The sequence below is a fragment of the Rosa chinensis genome, chromosome 2 (assembly GCF_002994745.2).
Source record: "Rosa chinensis cultivar Old Blush chromosome 2, RchiOBHm-V2, whole genome shotgun sequence".
Lineage (NCBI taxonomy): Eukaryota > Viridiplantae > Streptophyta > Magnoliopsida > Rosales > Rosaceae > Rosa > Rosa chinensis.
In genome coordinates this window covers 88,395,681-88,403,153 of record NC_037089.1, presented here as the reverse complement: position 1 = coordinate 88,403,153, position 7,473 = coordinate 88,395,681, and positions in this window count along the sequence as shown.

Sequence of the window (7,473 nt, the reverse complement as noted above, 5' to 3'; positions counted from 1 at the left end):
TGATGCGAGGTCCATACCACAGGGTGGTAAACAGTATTTAGCCCAAAGATAAATGTTTGATGTTTCAAACAATAATAGCAACAATCTATTGCATTCTTTTGAAATTGTATAAGTATCAAAACCTCAAACATGTGATTAAACTCATTTGAGGCTTTTATAAGGAACATACATGACAACATTTACCTCGAGAAGACTTTCGAAGATTACGGACCTCGTTCTTGTCCTCTCCAAAACCCTAGGTCGGCGGCGGTTTTTAAACTAAGAGATTGCTCTCGTCCAATGGCAGCCCTGGCATAAGCCTAGCCTACGCTGCGAGTGCTCCTGACGGACGGGGATTGATGCTAACGTTCAGGGAACTCTTGAAGAGTGTTGCTCGAGGTTTACAGGCTGGTTTTTGGCTTCAGGTTTAGAGTGTGAAATCTTTGAGATGCGATGGCCATGCGGTGCATTGAGAGTCTCGTTTGCAGCTTCTTTTTTATTGTTTTTTTTTTTTAATTTGTCAATCACACGGTGTCCTCAAAAGCTTCCTAGGCCCAGAGACTAATCCGTGCTCAGGGGATCTTGTCAGAACGCTTCCTCCCCCCCGGCCACCAAGAATATATTGGGATTTAACTCCAATAAGCATCGGCGGGATTCGAACCCGGGTGTGGGGGTTCCATACCTGGAGGCTCTTACCAACTCGACCACTTGTGGTGGTTCGTTTGCAGCTTCTTAGATTGACGACGTTGCGGGTTTTGAAGGTTGACATCTGCGACGGCATAGATTGGGGCAGGTTCTTGGAAACACGGGTTATGGAAGCGTGATTCATGGTGATTTGGTCGTGGCTGCGGGAATCATGGCGGAGCAGTCGTGATGGCATGGGTCGGCAAAGAGGTGCTGGTACTGCTGTGCTGGTTTAGCATGTTGGAGATGGAAGCTGGGCCTGGGCCAAGCCGAGCCTGATGGGCTATGAGTGGGCCTTTCCTTAGAGATGCTTTGAACTGATTATTTTTTGCTGGGGTTTTTTTGCCTTAGGCCCAACTTTATGTTCTCTATGTTTTTTAGTTTGTCTAATTACAATAATTTCCTGGTATTATTAAAAAAAAAATCCTTGTATTAGGAAGCTAAGCATTTATGCGCACTCTATGTACCTCTAGTGCCTCTGAAGTAGTACCAAATGAGGATTTCCCTATGTCTATGTATTTGAATGTCTAATGAGTGGGTCTATTTCTATGTACTACTGTGGGTACTATCATTATCTTCTTATCTATCTATAGATGGTAGTGGAAGGGTATGTAGCGACCTATTTTGGCTTGTGATGAATATATTAACACCTGATTTAGGGTTGATTAAAAAAAAAAACATATATAGCAACAACTTAAAAGATAAATGTTTGATGTTTCGAACAATAATAGCAACACCTATTACATTCTTTTCAAATTTTTTATTTTTTATTTTTTTTGGAATTTGATAGGCGCATTTTAATGTGATATTTTAAATGTTAATTCCTCACATTTTGCTTAGTTATTCCTTAACGGATCGATTTTTAACTTAATTTATATTTTTAGGTACATTGGAGTAGATGAAGAAGAAATGAGTGTTACGTCCATAATTACCTAGAAATGATGGAGAAGAATGAAAATGCACTAAAAAGTCAACCTTGAATATTTTCTTTCTCCGGCTAGGAGAATCAGAGCCAAGCAAGGAAGAAGGAGCGGCCACCTGACCAAATGAACTCGAAATGAGCTGAAACTCTCCAGATCCATTCTAGACACCCAAAGGATCATTTCTTATGAAGAGTGCCAGAGAAAAATATGAGTGGAAGGCCTTCAAACAATCAGCCCAATTTTCTACAGAAGCAAAACCGGAAAACTGGACCTGTAAGAGGTCCAGCAGCATTTCCGGCCCAACCACATGGAATAAAGCTCTGAAAATTTTTGAGGATGATATACACTCATAGTGGAACATTTTTTATGAAGAAGTCGAAGGCTCATTCTGAAGTTTTGATGGAGAAATAATTGAAGGAATAAAGGGGAAGAAACTGACCTGAAAACAGCTCAACACCACATATTCATGTTTCCCACCCATATGAAGAAAGCATTTCTTTTTCCTTGGATACAATTTTTCTACCCTAAAAGATCATCATCACTTCCACATTTCTTCACCTTCATGCTTTGCTTTCATCATTACCTCATCTTTTACATATTTTACAAACCACTCTCATACTCCACTTTCATTATTTTTCTTCATCTCATCATTTCACTCTTCTTTTTCTTCCCTATTTAAACACCTTCTCCTCTCACTCTCAATCACATCTTCCTTCATCCATCTCATCTTCTTTGTCTCTCCATTTCCTTTCCATTTTCTCTCAATCCTCTAGTGCATTCAACGTTTCAAGCAAGGGAGAAGAAGAAGAAGGAGCCGTGAGCATCATCATCCATCCTCCACCTTGAAGCTTGCTTTCGAGATTCAAGAATCCATAACGTTTCATCCTTCATCCCCATCTCCATCTCACGGTGTAATTCAACCTCTTTCTTTGTAATCTTGCTTAGTTTCGTGAGAATTGTTTTTAGTTAACATTTATGTTTGAACAAGGTTTATATTCTGAAATTTTATGATTGAATAAAGAATTTCGATTCTTATGTTGTGATTCCAAAGTTGCTTATGTGTGATTGTTCGATTGAATTTGCTTGATAGAAAACTTTTATATGTTTATCTTATTTGGGTCGACACTTATAGGATTTGCATGTAATTGGTGCTAGGTTTAAGAACATGAAATCGACTTTTCGTTTTGTGTAAACTTGAATCAAAGTAGTAAAGGTTTTGGACAAAAATCGAATTCAATTGAAGAGGATTGCAATTAGGTGAACTTATTCATACTAAGTTGTACACTTGAGTTGATAGCCTTTCTCTATGTCTAATGCATTGAACATGACATGATTGACTAGCTTTCTAGGGCTTGATTGCATGTTTGATAGGATTGATCTAGGTGCTTTCGCTTAGGTTAATTAGCATTGAAAAGTAAAATATGGGAAATCATTTGCTTTCGAATGTTTCACATGATCAACTCCTCTCTCATGACTTGGAAGAACAATGTAGGGTTAATTCGAATTCAATGATAAACTTGGGTTTAATCTTTGTTTCTTACGTTCCACCCTTATATATATGTTTTTACGTTTTCTTTATTTTATTTATTTTAATTTTAATTTTAAGAATCCTAATCCCCCCCCCTTATTTGTGTTTACTTGTATATATTTATTCTTTATTTTATTTTTGTAAATAATACTTTATTATTTTAATTCTTTATTTATTTATACAATTGTATATATTTATATTCTTTATTTTATTTTGTAAATAATACTTTTCTTTATTTGTTTGACAATGACAGGTGTACCCTCAATCCCCGGAATAGAACGATCCCTACTTACTTATACTACTAACGATATTTCAGGGTTAAATTGTGCGCTTCCCAAAAGCGCATCAACTGAAGGATGCATAACATCTATATGACCCCGAAACGGGTTAAAAGAGTATAAAAATGACTACTCCATGATGATAATATGGGCACCAAGTAGTCTATGCTAAAACAAAAACACTTCGCTTTGTAGGCAATCTATTATACTTGACTCCACACGCTGAACACACAATGATGGTACGATGAAACCAAACACTTCTACAAAGGCTCCTAGAAGAGCTTTCGCTAGCATATACAAAAATAGAAACTAACTAGGCAACTATAATCTCATTCTCCTTAGAAGGGTCAGAGTTCTCAACATTAGAAGAAATAGTAAATTTAAGCAAATCATTAACAAGTTTCTTCATTCTCTTCGAAGCTTTGGAGAGCTTCATGGGTGATGACTTCTTTGCCTCAACCTCAGTGACTTTCTTGTTCTTTGAATCCCTAGGCTACCTTCTCTTCCTTGGGAACTCTTGAGCAGTGGTAACCAGTGCAAGCCCTATTGTCCCAGTGTCCAAATTAGTTCTCCCAACTGCTAGGCTTAACCTAGCTTTCTTGGGTGACAAGCCATCGTCAACATCCATTTCCTCCGCACTTCACTTACCGCCGCCACCTCACCACCTGCTGACTCAAGTGACCAGATAATCACTGCATGGTGGGGTCTCGGTGTTGGAACTGGAAATCTAACGAAAGATGATGAAGCAAAAATCGGCTACACAACTGTCAAAACATGGGCTTTGAACACTAAAGAATGACCTGCAGTTGGTGTAGTCTGAACCCTAGCTAGGGCTCGTTCCGAATTGCGCCGCGCCAACGACATTACAGCTGGAATCGCCAAGGGCAGAGACAACCTAGCATAGGCTAGGCCAACATGGGTCAGAAGTCTACAGTCACGACAGCGCCTGTATAGTGTTAGAGTACCCGTCTACAGCTTTTCTAATGAATTTAGGATTCATATTTCTCTTGTTAAAATGCACAGTTTAGTTAATTCAATACGCACCGTTTTAGCTCATCCTCGGGGAGGAATCTGTGAGCTGTTTTTACGTACTGTTGGTGACCTGTGTTGCGCTGACATATGTCAAGCATGACCACACCCTCAGCTTTATGAGCTGCCTTATCTCTAATGAAAAGTTATCTTGATAATTGAAGTTTCTATTTTCTCTGCAATTTTTCTTCTTCCATTTCATTTAGTCCTTGTTTTTCCAGAAGTTAGGTTTAGAACCCTAACAATCTGGTATCAGAGCCCTCGATTCTAAGGGTGATGTGAAGCTTAAGGGTGCAAGGCACACTGGAGGCCCTTCTCACACTGTGGCTGAGCTCATGAACATGGAATTTGATTTCCAAGTTCACAATGATGAAACCAAGGCTAAGACCGGAGCTGTTCAAAGCACTATGGTAGTTGTTCAAGAATCTGTGGCTGCCTTACGCGTTGAACTGTTGGAGGAGATACGTTTGATGAGAGCTGAGGCCAAAAACCCTCAATTACAGGTCGGATCTCCCCAAATCAGCTTTGGATCTCTACATCCTGTTACTAGCACGCCGATCCCTGACTCATCCACAAGTTCTGCTGCCTCTACTATGGCCGTCTCAACACCTCTCACACTGAGAGTATGGGTAGTATTCCTAAACCTACCTCATCGGATCCTCCTTTGAAGTTAGGTGAACATGAGGTGGTGCTTGGCTTTGCTAGTGAGGTGTACTCTAAATTGATCAATGCTAATGATATTGTGCAAACCACTTATGCTAGAACTCGAGAACCTTCTATTTTGCATAGTACCATGAGTGATACTACTGTTAATGTGCAGGATATTCATTCATCTCAGATGCAGTTTTTTCAACACACTAATTGTGGATTACAACCCCATACTCACGTTGTTGGACCTATTTTGAGTGCTCATGCAGGTTATAATCAGCCAATTGGTTATGTTGGTCAGCCATCATATGGTTATGCTCCTACCTCACATTTTAGTGAAACTGACCCTTTTACCATGAGATATTCAAGACCTTATTCACATTCTCCTATTAGTTTTACATCGATGGCACAACCTACTCTACCCTTTACTGTTCCTACATATTTAAACCAATCGTGTCAGTCTCATCACCAACCCCATTGTGGAGCGTATGGCTTCCATCTCCAGAAGCCTGTTATGCAGACTACTACACCTATGGGAGCTCAAATGTTCCAACCTTTTATTCCACCACAAATGCAGCCCCAACCATCCCATCCTTGTCAACAGCCACACCACTTTGATCCACATCTGCCTACCAAGAAGCAAATGAGATTGAAGTTTAGTGTTTTTGGGGGTGGTGACCCTGTTGAATGGCTCAATAAGGCAGAGCAATTTTTTGAGTTTTACCAAATTCCTGAAGACAAAAAACTAGCCATAGTCACTATGCATCTCACTGACAAAGCCTCAGATCGATGGTTTATGTTCAAGCACGAGTTTCCTTATACCTGGCAAGGCTTAGCTGATCTTTTGATAAGGGAATTCAGTGGCCATAATGTCATCGATTACCAGGCTGCATTGGCTAGAATGTCTCAAACTGGAAGTGTAGAAGAGTACAAAGAGCAGTTCACGAAACTTTCAAGGAGAGCACCAGGGTTCTCTCAACAAGTCTTGTTGTTTTGCTTCTTAGGGGGTTTAAAGAGTGAAATAAGAGCTGATGTGAAGGCTCAAAAGCCTAGAACACTATATGAAGCTTGTGAGTTGGCTAGAATCTATGAGGAAAAGGAGGCATCTCACAAGGGTATGAACAAGTTCAATCAAGGCCAAAGAACATTTCCTACTTTCAATTCCGGCAGTCAGTTCAAGTCTGTTACACAAGGTGGCTCCCGTAACCAAGCTAAACCAATAGCAGTGGTACAACATAGACTTGCTGTACAAACTAACAACAATGTTGTTGGAAACAGGAGGCTATCTCAAGCGGAGTATCAAGAAAGAAGGGCAAGAAATCAATGTTTTTTTTGTGATGAATTGTTCTGGCCTGGTCATAACTGCAGAAAGGGACAATTGATGGTGATTGAGGTAGTGCAGGAAGAAACAGAGTTAGCTGGACCAACAGTTAATGAAGTCACTGAAGAAAATGTTCAGCTCAATGAAGGCACTATTGAACCGGAGGTTCAGTTGCAGGTGATGGGGGAGCAAGACAATTCTGACACAATGCAAGTAAAAGGATGGTTTAACAAGAAAGTAGTGCATGTCTTAATCGATACTGGAGCCTCGCATAATTTTATTCATCCATCATTACTCAAAAAATATAAGGCTCAGATTGTCGACATTAAGCCACTCAAAGTGCGATTGGCTAGTGGGGCTCTCATGCAAACTAAAGGCCAGGTGAGTATTGAAATGCAAGTGCAACAATACTCATTTTCAGCTAATTTCTATATTCTGCTAGTTTCAGGTTGTGAAGTGGTTCTTGGAGTGCTTGGCTCAGGACATTGGGAGACATAACTTGGAATTTTGAAACAATGAAGATGTAGTTTCATTCTAACCAAGTTAAATATGTGTTACAATGGGAGACAAAATCTCAAGCTTCTGTTGTAAGCTGCAAATCTATAGGTTGCTGAAGAAAGAAAAAGAAGCAGTACTAGTACAGTTGAGTCTAGTTTCTGTGCAGGGTGCCAAGGCAGCAGTACATCCTGAGATCCTTAAGTTGGTACATCAGTACGTTGAGATTTTTCAGCCTCCAACAACCTTACCACCAGCTAGAGAGCATGATCATAGGATTGAGTTGTTACCTAACACCACAGCTATCAATGTTAGGCCTTACAGGTATCCACACTTCCAGAAATATGAGATTGAGAAGATTGTGCAAGAAATGTTAGCCAATGGAATCATTAGACCAAGTGTATCTCCTTTCTCATCTCCTGTCATTTTGGTCAAAAAGAAGGATGGCACATGGAGGATGTGTGTGGACTATAGATCCTTAAACTCTGCCACTGTGAAGGACAAGTACCATATACCAGTAGTAGATGAGCTTATTGATGAAGTGCATGAGGCCTCCATTTACACCAAACTTGATCTGAGATCTGGATA